The sequence below is a fragment of the Takifugu flavidus genome, chromosome 16, assembly GCF_003711565.1.
Source record: "Takifugu flavidus isolate HTHZ2018 chromosome 16, ASM371156v2, whole genome shotgun sequence".
Classification (NCBI taxonomy): domain Eukaryota; kingdom Metazoa; phylum Chordata; class Actinopteri; order Tetraodontiformes; family Tetraodontidae; genus Takifugu; species Takifugu flavidus.
This window is the reverse complement of record NC_079535.1, coordinates 6,139,499-6,152,705: the sequence shown is the minus strand read 5'-3', so window position 1 is coordinate 6,152,705 and position 13,207 is coordinate 6,139,499. Positions and strand designations below refer to the sequence as shown.

The 13,207-nt window shown below is 47.2% G+C and overlaps 1 long non-coding RNA gene across 1 annotated transcript; it reads right to left on the bottom strand.

Annotated features, from left to right (window-relative positions):
• Positions 1 to 2,126: 2,126 nt before the first annotated feature.
• On the bottom strand, positions 2,127 to 4,042 carry LOC130540184 (uncharacterized). Its single transcript, XR_008954324.1, has 2 exons — positions 3,588 to 4,042; positions 2,127 to 3,051 (listed from the first exon to the last, which is right to left on the bottom strand). It is a non-coding gene; the product is annotated as an uncharacterized LOC130540184 (long non-coding RNA).
• Positions 4,043 to 13,207: the final 9,165 nt, after the last annotated feature.

Sequence of the window (13,207 nt, the reverse complement as noted above, 5' to 3'; positions counted from 1 at the left end):
TGTCAACAACATCACCGTGGGAGACATTGTATGGCAGCGTGACTATGGTGTCAGGAGTGGCAAAGGTCAACGAGTGGGATGATTTCAGCTTGTTTTCCAGCCCTAGCCTTCGTTTTTCCCCGTGTCCCCAGCAAGATGACAACAGTTTCGCTTCTATTCAGCTCTCCGTCAGAATGATGAGTCAGTGTTTTGATCCCCTCAAACTGAATTTGTTCTGTCTCTTCGACTGCGCAGAAAATCGACTCAATAATGCATCAGATGTGTCTACTTACGGTTGTTTGTGCGGCCGGGCGACATCTTTCAGCAAAACTTCTGTTGTCAAAAATCCCCGAGAGGAGGACTGATATAATAGAGAGGGTGGGAGGATGAAAAAGACATATTTCAAGCTCAGTAGTATTCCCAGAGCTCGTCTAGACTGAAATGTATTTATTTAATATTTAAGATGTACTTACTTTTATCTGATGTTTAGGAAAAGTCGTGTTTTTCCTCTTGTTTGCGCCTCTCGGCGCATGCGGCTCCTCTGGCCCGGAGTCCTCCTCGCCTTCGCGCCTGGCGTGACACAGTCCGTAGGTTTTGCTGCTCTTCTTAGCAGGGGTCGTCTTCTCCGAAACCCACCCTCGCCTCTCAGGAACCGCGTCCCTTTCTCCATCGTTGTCTTCCCCAGAGGAGCCGGAATCGTGGCCTTCGCGGTGACGGTCCCGCTGCGCGCACTTGCGCGCGTTGCGTAAAATGGCGTGGATTTTAGGAGGCTGGAGCGGACGCTTGACCGGCTTGCATGAGGCTTTGATAGAGGCCACCTGGACGACACACGCAGGTGCCACCTTCTTCCCTCGGCTGGTCCCGCTGCCCATGACTGCCCCCTCAAAGTCTAACTGTCCATATCCAAGTTCACCGAGTGCTGCCCGGAGTTGAACATTAACCGCCAGGTTTGAGTTCTGGCAGCGTTGCAGGGCAGTTGTGCAGTTAGTTTCACGGTTGGGAGACAGATCTCTGGCTCAGCAGCGGGCCCAGATGCCGACTTTACAGAAACATTTCCAAGCTTGTAGAAACGATCCACGGGCTGCGCGCACGTCGCTGCGCTGCACCAGCGCAAACTTTCTCTAACTCCACATCAGGATGAGAAGTTTCGGTTACATAACCGCAACTTGGCTCAGGACCACAAGGACAAAACCCCGCCTCCTCAAGGAGACAAGCACGAACCCCCAAGTTTCCAGGATTTGGGCAAAAAATAACTCTTTGTCTAAACATCTGTCGTAAATAAACCCAGAAAAAACACGTCCCGCATTTAAATATCTAGCCGGTTGTATAACGACTGAGATAATTGACCCTAAAAGGAGAACAGGCAAGGGCTCAGGGCTGGTTTGATTTATCTGCATCACATGAGCAACAATGAGCGGCCATTAACGCGTATGTGCGAGATAAATTTCATTGAAGCAAGTAAGACCAGTCGGCTTCACCCACCTAGTCTGGAGGGGGTGGGGGGGTACCAGTACCAGTACTAGAGAGAGAGAGGTATTGAACTCCCCAGAGATTTCTTTCTAAGCTTTTGTTTGTGAAGTTGCGCGCACAAAGACCATCATCTCTCCACCAGAGCTCAACCGAGGAAGGAGCTTGTTTGCTATCTTTCATTAACTGTCTCATTCTCTCTCGCTCTGAGTGTGTGTGTGTGTGTGTGTGTGTGCGTGTGTGTGTGTGTGCGTGTATGCGCGCGTGTCTAAGACAGCTGTGCAACCTGGTCCCTCTGGAGGATGGCCCAGTCACAAACACCTGCTGTTAAAACAACTGTTTTCTAAACTGTGAGAGGGGCCATGAGAGAACTGTTTAAGGATTGTTTAATGTATATTTTACACTTCCTGCCCCTCCAACTCCCCCCCCCCCCCCCACACACACACACACAACAATTTGAGCTTTTAAAAAGGTCTAATTTCCATTTTGCCCCATTGTAACCCCATTTGTCGTGCTGCACTGGTGCGCTGTCATCTGCAGAGGGGGTCGGACCAGGGGGAGGATCAGCAACCAGACGGAGGCCAGAGCAGCATAACTGTGGTTTCCCAGACTTCCTTCACGTTTAAGAACATTCTCGGTAAAAGTTTCACTCTGGTCAGCAGCAGGTTTTATCCGTTCAATCTCAGTTCTGGCACTTTATTTTCAGCTACTGAATACAAATGTGCTCTGTCTTCTCCCAACAGCAGGAGAGGCGTGTGATAAATGTTAATAATTGAGACTCGGAGGCGTCTGAGAGCCAAAAAAATAAACTTGTTGTCGCCGAAGACACATTTCTGCCATATGTCTGCTAAAAAGGCCCTGATCTAGGGCGAGAATTTTACAAGCCAGCTGCCCACTGTTAGGCATTCCAGTAAAACCCTCTGGGCCTCTACCCTGCCAGGTACACACACATGCATGTGACAGGGTCAAAAACGAGAACAACCATTCACACACACATACACACACACACATACACACACACACACAAATACACACACATCTGCATTTTGACATTTTCAAGAACAGAAAGTCCAGATTGAGGCCTGATCCTGTGTGATTGGACAAAACTACTTTTCAGCCATATTTCATCTCTGCTCATGGACTTTTCAGATGATTCTGGATCCAAACAATGAACCTCAAGAGACCTTTAGAGAGGAGGACACCTTCCCCGTCAGGAGCTCCTCCGAGACACAGATCACACGGAGTATTGTATTGTCTGACACAGTGACATAAGGTTGTCAGGGCAACAGTCAGCGCTGCCAAGAGGGGGTTCAGCTGCAGTGAAAGAGCCAGGGGCAGCCCTGTTTGTCTGCAAGCGATCCCTCTTAATCCCTCCATTAGTAAATGTAAATGAAAGCCGCCGCTGCTGCGTTGACGTCACACGGAAGACCTATTGCCCTCTGGAGCAGGTCGGTGGGAAACCGGACATCGTGACACGTTTACAGTCTTTCGAGTTACAGTCCAACACGTGAGGCTCCAACTGCAACCATTGTGTTGGCCTCATGAAACATGCTCGAAAGGCTGCGTCCAGCAGGTGGCGCTATCCTTCAAGGAAAACAGAGATGCCTGGCAGAAGAAAGGAAGGGTAAAAAAAAGAAAAGCACATCATACATTTCTTTTGAACAAAACTGTAAATCACGGGTTTAATGTGGGGGAGGAGGTTTGAGAAACGTGGAGGATAAAAAAACCAAAACATCTTCCTCTAGGAAAGTTCTGTTATGTCCCAATGAAGCCCGTTATGGGCAGCAGGGGACGATTCAAACAGCGTTCCGACTCCACTGATTATGCGTCCAAAATTGTAATCACCCCAACAGCAGATATGATCTACAGCTTTTAAAAAGCAGAGGTGAAGCACTTCTCTACTGAACTGTACTGTTTTAATTGGTTTAATATTTTTTTAACTGTACCATTATACAAATGGAAAATGAATAACATCATAACAACACAAGACAAATGACTCTTCTATTCTGTGAACTATTACTGAATTCAATGTGCAACAACATCTAAATGGCTGCCAAAGTTTCATTGTATTCATGTGCCTAATTATATCTGTTTGTTCATGATTTTTGTTAGCATAGCAGAAAATTAAAACTTGTCTGTACCTGCACAGGAAAACCAAAACACAAAAGAGAGGCGTCCATGAATAAGGTGTCCTGAGAATCAAAAGACAGTGTGGAGTTTCCTTGAAGTCATCCAGAAGATGAACGTCAGCAGAGGCAGAGAGGAGGACGCTAATGAGGAAGAAGAGCAGATATAGTGGAAGATCAAGGACCGGCATGGGATGTATCATGGAGATTAAGCAACGCCTTGAGAAGAAGGCACATCCAGCTTTGATCTTGGCAGCACGGGGGCAGCAGAAACTCTCCGAGCAAAGCAGATCTGTGCTGAACTCAGATTAGAAGTCCCCAAAGTTAGAGATCCCATCAAACTCAGCCTGGCAACTTTCCGACAGGAAGCTAGTGGCTTAGCAACCTGACGCGGTGGTAGATGCACAAACCAGGGGCGGCCGAGGAGCCGCGTCAACCAAACAGCACAGCTGTGGGATCACAAGTTAAAAATAGCCCAATAACAAAATGTACTCTTAATATTTACTCTGTTTTATCTCTATTTGGGCCTTCAGCTAAAAAGGCTGGTACAGGTTAATTTCAAAATAAAAGCCTGAAATTCATTTCCCTTTGTTCTTTGTCATCAGGTGCAGCCCGGTCCCGATAATAAAGCCGAGCCAAGCGCTGTCGAGGGTGTGGTGGTCAGCACCGCAGTGACCCACTTTCCTGTCAAAAGGCCATGTAATCAACAGAAAACAATTACTGCCTCCCTCCAGCTCTCCAAGCACTCGATACCAGCATCTGCTCACTTCCTAATTACCTACTAGGTGGGAAGCTTCATTTGGAGGAGAACTCACGGCAATCAATCCTTACGTTATACCTGACTTGTTTGGATGCGTTGGGCCCCTTTCTGTTTGATTAACTTCTCCCTTCATTCCATGCTTTTAATTTATAGACAAACACACACACACACACACACACACACACACACACACACACACACACACACACACACACACACACACCAGTTTGTTCAGTTTTTCCCCTCAACACATCACTTTGAACAGTGCAATATCTTAATAATATGGCAAAAATGGAAACCATTCTCACAGTGACTTTCACTTTCCCTTCATCCCCAAATGGTTCAGCAACTTCTCACCCCAGCTCCTCCAGACGGCTCCGTCGGCAGCTCAGACATCACACATTAGATCCTGACGCTTTTCTCACCCCCCCCCCCCCCACCCCCCGTGTCATCAAATGGTCATGCACAGCTCGCCATCCTGATGAATGTCCAGATTAATGTCTGCATAACTAATGACTGCGCCTGCAAACAAGCAAATACGATTATGCTAAACCACATTTGTACCATGCTAACACGCATGTTCATTAGCATTTTAAGCTCATCATAAGCGCTAAAGAAGCAATCAACAATCTGGGTGATCGGTGAGTCACCAGTGGATCGCTATTGAGCCATTCTTCTAAATTCCCGTAAAGATTTATTTTATCCAGTCATGCAAAACGTGCGCGCAAAGAGACTTTGAGAGTGTGGAACAAACAGATGCAGGGATGCTCCCCCCCATCCTTCGCTCCATCAGAACAACACAGAGAATTTTAAATGGATCCATCCATCCAAGAGGCGTTTTTGAGGAGCCGGGAGCAGCAACAACAACAGTGTGATGCCGTTTGTGTGCTGACAGGCCGAGAATGTCGAGGAGCTTTCCTATCTGTGCTAAAAATCCTGCTGCCCCATAGAATCGATCTGGGTTACACGGACGTGATATAACCGGTGAATTTGGAGGCATTCTGGGCCACGCTTGACTGCATCAGATATTCTTTCAAGTAATAAATAGAGGTCTAGAAGGAGCCTGGATGTGCTGCTTGACTGATACAGCGGTCAGGTACAGGAAAACAAGACGTTCTAGGTGGACGCGCCTCTGCTGTCTGGGTGGTTGGCTGGTCTCCTTATGAGCTCAAAATATGGTTAATTACATGTGGAGTTCATGTTCCATAGGAGAATAGGAGAGGAGCCTCTTTCTATGATATTCCAGAGGCAGAGAGGTCAAAAACAGTGTGTGTGTGTGTGTGTGTGTACTCACTCTACTATCAAAGTGAGGTCATGTATGCAAGTGGGACCATATATATACAGTGTATATATATATATGTGTGTGTGTATGTATATATACATATGTGTGTATGTATATATACATATGTGTGTTGTTATAGTATATGTGTGTGTGTTTTATGCATGATGATATCACTCAATCACTCACTCACTCACTCACTCATTTTCTACCGCTTGTTCCTCCACTGAGGGTCGCGGGGGGGCTGGAGCCTATCCCAGCACAATGGGCGGAGGCAGGGTACACCCTGGATTGGTCGCCAGTCAATCGCAGGGCTAACACATACAGACACACAACCATTCACTCTCACACCTACGGGCAACTTAGAGTTTCCAATTAGCCTAATCCCCAATCATGCATGTCTTTGGACTGTGGGAGGAAGCCGGAGTACCCAGAGAACCCACGCAGGCACAGGGAGAACATGCAAACTCCATACAGAAAGTCCCCAATCAGTCCCAACTGGGGATCGAACCCGGGGCCTTCTTGCTGTGAGGCAACAGTGCTAACCACCACACCACCGTGCCGCCCTGCATGATGATATGTTATAAATAATATTTTTCAAGGAGATTCAACATAATTAACTGATCACCATCCTTTTCCTTAGTTCTTGTGACATCACATTTATTTTATACAGTATTTCTTGATCATAACAGGGGAATGTTTGCTTTCTATTCTGGTAAATGTCCGCTCCGCTCAGTCTTGTGACAGCTAAAGTTCACTTGCAAACAGCAGATGTTGGCACGCCACCATCCTGTTCCGACAACGCCGGTTGCCTTCTGACCGATAAGACGGAATCTACCCAAACGTGATTACGGCTCCATTATTGGTTCAACGCTCCCTCTAATCAACACATGGTGAAATAACTGGAAATCCTCGCCGAGCTTCCATGCACAACTTTAACCCTTTGCACACAACCACAGAGATGGAACTACGGAACCTCAAGGGCTCATGGGGGAATAACGTGCCCAGTTCTTGACAAATGACACCCAGTAAGCAAGTCTGCCATATCTGACCTGAAGATTTATGTCTGCGATGGCTTCCAACCCACTTGGATCTGTCAGCGGGACATTTTTTTATTTATTCAATTATTGCTTTGGTGAAAATGGATGCCCTCCCTCCACCACTCAAAAGAGGCTGATTTTAACCAGCTCTGCACATAATAAGACAGCAGCAAACACGCTGACAGATGGCGGCGGCGCTGATCAAAGGCTTCACGTGGGGCTTCCGGGGCGAGAGGAGGGGAACCAGAGTTCAACACGTCTTCCTTCAATCACCGTTTTCCTTATCAGACTTATCAGACAGACCAAATCAGCCTGTAATGGCGCCGTGGACCAGGACACCATACAGTAGAGGCTGCGGGGAGATTTTATTTTGTTTTGGCCAGATCCAGAATGAAAGAGTGAATGTGGGCTGTTCAGTATGATCCTCCGGAGCCGACGGGCTTCCTCTGGCTGTTGTTATCAGAGCTCGGCGGTCCGGGCTGAATAATTCAGCGCTCGCAGCAGCACCTCTCCCTCTCTGCACCGACCTAGTTTACATCAGGAGTTTACAGGTTCTCGCCGTCCTGCAGCCTCAACTATCCAGACGGGCTCGCAACGAGCGAGATAAGCTTCCCACGGGGTCGGAAATAAAGGTAGAATAAAAAGGAAGGAAATGTTTTCACCTGATAAGTTTGTATTAGGACTGAATGGGTGATAATGTCTGATAAAACTCCCCTGAACGGCCCTGGCAGCATCTCCTTCTGTCTATTTGCTGCTCGGTGCATCACGACCAGAATAAACAAGGAGGATCCAGAAGATCCAAAGATATTCTCCTATTGTTCTCTACGGAAGCCATCCTGGAATCTTGGATGAAAACGGCCAAATCAAAATCTCTTGCAGGGATGCCGGCTGGTTTTAAACAGAAGATGAGGTCAGGCAGAAGGGCCGAGTCATGGAAGCGCTTCTTCTGAGCGGGAGTGGGGGGGGCAAATATCTCAGAGGTCGTGGAGCAGTTTAGTCCAGGTGAATTATGGGTATTTTCATTGGAAAGGACGGCAAATCTGAACTGCAACAAAAAGGCAGCCGCACGTTTATGTCTGATTTTGTGGCGGCCTCAGTCTCTCTAACATAGATTATGAGCAGCATTTAGAACAACCACGACATTCAGAGCTACTTTCAATCAACGTTCCACCTGTTGACCTGTTACCTCGCCGACCCGCTCGAGGATGCTCACGGTTCCCCTTCGACCCTCGATCCCGAATTAGCCTCAATCCCGGAGCGAGAGAGGCGGCGGTACCAAACGGTCAGTGACGGCGAGGCGTTCAGAGGGAAAACCAGCGTGACTGTGCCGACAACAAGGGATGGAACAACAGATGGCAAACACAGGAGTTAAGAGTTAATGAAATTCCCTCTTTTGAGAGAGCGAGAGAGAGAGAGAGAGGGAGAGAGATGAAGCCCACCAAAGAAAAATTGAATTGAACAGCCTCGGGTTCACAGCAGCCAAGGTTAAGGGAATTCACCAAAGCAGCGGTGTTTTCATAGGAAATCAATAGTGTGCTTCTCATTAATGTCCTTATGCTGCTTTTGTAGGAGAGCCGTCTGATTCCTCAACATGCAGAAAAGAAGAATCAAATCTCTGTCCGCCATCTGAGAAGGCTCTCGATGCTCAGGAGAGGACCAATTTATTCTTGGCCTGAAAGCTCTGACGACAAGAGAAACCTGCGATCGGATACTTGGGATAATTCATCATTTTCCACTTTGAGAGTTTTCACACTTTTCAGACGTTTCGGCCACTTCACCACTCTCACTGCTCGTGTGTGCAGATGTTCCCACTGACCTCTGGCCGACCTCTAAGCATTAATCACACCTCGGAGTCCACCCTGGACATGCTTGCCTTGGGTCAATATTCAGATGCTCACGTGGAGCCGCTGATCCATCGTGGAAGGAAAAAAAAAAACCAACCCTGGAAGGTTTTAGAATTGCCTGCAAGAACAGGAAATACAGGCGAAAGCGTCCCGTCTGACAGAAGATACGGGAGATTTTTAAAACCTCCGCCTGTTTTTAATAACAAACTGTTCTCCAAAAAGTTTGTGCTGCTGTTTTTGCGTGTTTTATTAATGGGTCAACCTTCTCCAGTCAGGAGGGAGAGCCAGAGGACGAGTCATTGGTAAAAACAAAGCTCTTAAAAATATTGAAAAATATCTTATAAATACAAAACCCCAACAGGTTTGTCTTTGTCCAGGTTTTTATCTTTGATGACGGTACGTCCTTTTGAACTCCTGGACAGATACAGAATACCTGTTTGCTGCCTGGGGGTCATGGGTCAAGTTTGGTCAAACTAGCATACTTAGTGGTTGAATCCCTCCCCAGTTCTTCCTGGTGGCGTGAAGAGACCTGGACCATTGGTCCAAAGGGAAGGAGGTCCTCAGGGGAGTTCCAGACTGCTAGTTCCTGCAACCACCTGATCCTGCTTCTACACCTGGAGCTCATGCTGCTCATGCTAACTGGATTTGAAAGAAAATTAACCCTCCTTACGCCTGAATCTGCCCCCCCACACACACACATCCACACGATGGTGTTGCCTGATCTGCTCCGTCAATGACCTCACTTTGTCAGTAAGTGCAGTCAGGCAGGACAATGAAGCCAACGAGCCCCCGGCCACTAAAGGCCACCCCTGCTTAGCTCCTGATCCGCGCTGCCGGAGCTGACATCAGAGGTGTTATTACCATATAAATGAGATAAGGTTTTAGTAATTGCCGGCTGAAATTAAAGCCAAACTGTCGTCTGTGTCGGAGACAGTTTTTTCCCTGCACGTGGAGGGGGAAAAAAAAGGGGACGTCTTACAGGAGATTGACTGGGAATTCTGGAATTAATGCATTTCTAATTCGCTCACAAAGGAGCGTAGCATTAGCTTAGTTCTATCTTATATCTCTGCCCAAGCACACTGTGATACAGAGACGGGAAGAAGGTCTATTAAAAGTAGCTTGGCGGTGTATTTACTTACTTAAGCCCGTTTTTGAATACCCATGAATTGATTTAATAGCCTTGTCACCGGAACACAGTGGAACATGGTTAGAAGAGCAAATGGAGACAAGCCTTATTTACAATTCCTTTAATCCCCTTAAAGCTGTCTGATTGTAAAGAGCAGGAAAACACCACCCTCACAGCGAATTAGCAGTCAGAAAATTGCATCTTGATAAGCGCCGCTAATTACGTCTGCGGTGAGGTGTGTGTCACGCGCTGATATTTATGATATTATGCCACGCCGCTGTGGCACTGAGGAAGGGGCACTGGCATTTATTAGTTGACGGAATAGCCCACCTGGGATGAGAACAGCCGTGACATTTCAGCGGCGGAGCAGGGCAATTACCCCGCATGTCAGCGCCGATGCAGCCGAGCCGGCCTGCTGTTACAGTTGCTCTCGACTAGGATTTGATTTCTACGGAGGTTTCACCAGTCGGAAATAAAAGGAATCTTCTGTTATGTGAATGGCGACAACATTAACGCCACTGATGTCTGGTCTTTCTTTTAAAGGTGTTTCTGGACACCCAAGTCTTAAGGTCGCATCCCCCGTCGTTGGAGCTCGGCGTCCTCTCTTTGCTGTCAGGGTTCCGTCCCCCGCCCAGCAGGAGCTGGATTGGAGCCCCGGTGTGAATTATCACCCACCATGCTTGATATTTACCAATTTATTTATTTTTTTCTCCCTCTTTCTGACTCACATGGCTGTTCCTCAGACGAGACCTGGCAGCTCACCAGACGTCTCTGTTTTCCTCTTGGTTTCACATATCTGTCCCACGTGATTGATGATCTGTATGTATTATCCTGTTCATATACGCGATTCGTTGTTAAAACAACATACAGTGTGCTAAATTTGTTGCTAATGCAACCAATTTCTTAATAAAATTAATTTACTCCTATTTAATGTTCTGGTTTTATGCGGCGCCTCCTTGAGAAGCATAAAAAACGCCTTCGCCCGCCTCTGCGGAGTTTTTAATCCATCTGATTAATGGAAGTTCCTGCGACGTACGTTGACCTTGTTTTCCGTCTGTTGCTCTCGCGGGGCGATTGAATGATACCCGGAGAATGACGGGAAATTATCTGACGATAAAGAGGGAGCCGCGAACTATTGATCCTCGAAAATGTGACGCCACAAAGGGCAGGAGAACATTTGCCAAACGTCCGGGGATGATTGATGACTCCCTGCAACTATATTTGGCCCTCATTCATAACAAACATTTTTCCGAAAAATCAACCGGAAGGCGCGTCCGGCTCGGGAGAGTTCCGCCGCCGTTGACACGTGCTCTACATAATACATGAGCACCGGATCAAACAAACGACCCCGGCTCTGTTGTGACCTTTCACTAACATGAAGTCACAAATAAAACCCTCCACTAATCACGGCAGCGTGTTTCAATTACCCCCCGATCTCCTCTTCCCAGAACGCCGGTGCCTGAAGGTCATGGCAGCCTTTCAGTACTGCATCCTGTCCAGGATGCTCTGCAGTTGACCTTTCGCTGTCACTTGGCGGGATGCGACAGATCCGTATGCAAAACCTTCGTCTGTCACGCTGAGGAAGGACACAAATACACTCACAGGCGGAGAGGAAGAACTTGTCTCGTACACAGAGTATTTTACGATATTTTACATCATCAACGGAACAAATCCAGGCTTTTATTTTGACAGGACGCTCACACCTTCATCTTCCCCCAATCAGCTCAAGGGAAACCAGCTTCAGGTCTGGTCATCCACGGAGCATTTCACACCGGAGCTGTTTGGTCCAGGAATGGGTTTTTTTCCCGCTTTGGCAGGTAGGAAGTCTAATGGGACATCTGGTGCGGACCAAACAAGTGAGTCTTTGGTATCAATTTGTCTCCAGGTGAAACCTGATGCAGTTTGTTAACAGTGTGAATACAAATGACCTGTCCTTTAGGTCCAGGAAGTCCACCAACGAGACGTAGGACACTAATATTTGGTCAGGCTAAAGCCTAATGGGGATGTTTTTCCATTTTCAGTTCTGGTCCGCTTTCAGAAGTACACTATTAAAGTAAACAACCTAAATGAGGGTGTGAAATTGCTCTGCATTTTCTTGCTTCCGCAGAATCCTGTTCTGGACTATTCTGGCATGAAGTCACGCTTAATTTATAGCCAGTACACATTAGCAGTGCTAACGAAGGCCATGACAGAGGCACAACCTGCCGTGTTGCTTCCGATGTGGCCAAGAACACGTTCCTGTGTTACCCTGCCTAAAGACGGACGGTTCAAGAACATTGGGAAGCTTGTTGGCACCCACAACAAACCCACACAACCGGATTAAAGTCAGTGTTTGGACCTGATTAGTTAAGCACATCGACAGAAACGACTCTCGAAATAACACGGTTTTCTTCCTGGTTTCGTGCAGCCAGATTCAGCAAACGTGAGGGATCTTTTTACCTTTACGAGGTAAAAGTCAGAGTCCCTGGGAGCCGGCTCCATCCTAATTACTGGAAATAGCGCCTGTCAGGAATTCAGGGCGAGACCCGCAGCCACGAGGCGGACATTAACATATGGAACGCCGGGAGGAATTTAATGGGACTTCTCATTTGAAAATGACAGGATGAAAAGAGGAAACGCAGACGTGCTGCATTTATCCTGAACACAAACAGACTCTCAGACACGCTGGGCGCAGTTGCACAAACACATCAGACATTTGCATCCCCACATGTAAAGCTCCGTGACTCTTGTGCAGGCAGGCGGAGCAGCCGCTGGGGGTTTAATCGCTGAATCTGCCCCCTCGTCATTCACAAACACCACTTTGTAATCATCCCCTGACGGTATCGGACTCCAAATGAAGTCAGCCATCGTGTCAAAGTAAAAGATGCTTTGCATGATGGCCAGTTTTAGGATGTTTATGGTGCCTTTGGCTCTCCTGTGACTCCAAACTCCAGCTGATGCCCTTCATGTTATGAGATCCATAGTGGGGGGTGGGGGGGTGGGGTGGTCCAACTGAGTCATTTAGTGGACAGAAGTGGCTTAAAATAGCTCCTCAAAATACTCGTAAAGAGCAGAATAAACATGGCAGTGATGAATATAATCAGTTCACACGTACAGATTGGCAGTGTTTGTTCCTGGACTCAGAGCTAATCATCAAATATTAAACCACCTCAGTTTGCCGCCACGGGCTAAAACTGTTCACACAGTCACGGGGAGACTGTTTACTTATCCTCATCCTTCATTGTTTCTCTCTCTTCTTTGCTTACAGAGGTTTTTGCAGAAAGTTGGGCAGATTAATTGGAAAACCATAAATCTTCTCTCGAATCGATTCTGTGGATAGAGGCTGCAGCAGACTGCCGAAATGTAAATTTCCCTCTCTTCATCAGCATACAGTAACAAGTATCGTATAGTTGCAGCCGCACTTTATCCTAATGAGAAATAAGGCAGTTGTCATTACTCTCTATGTAGTTATATTCATCTGTGATCTAAACTATGACGCAGGCAGCACAGTCCCACACCTGCAGCCGTAATGTATATAAAGGATTTAAAAGAAGACTTCAGCTTGTGTGGAAACGCCTCAAGGGTTCATGTCAAAGAGCCCTGGACT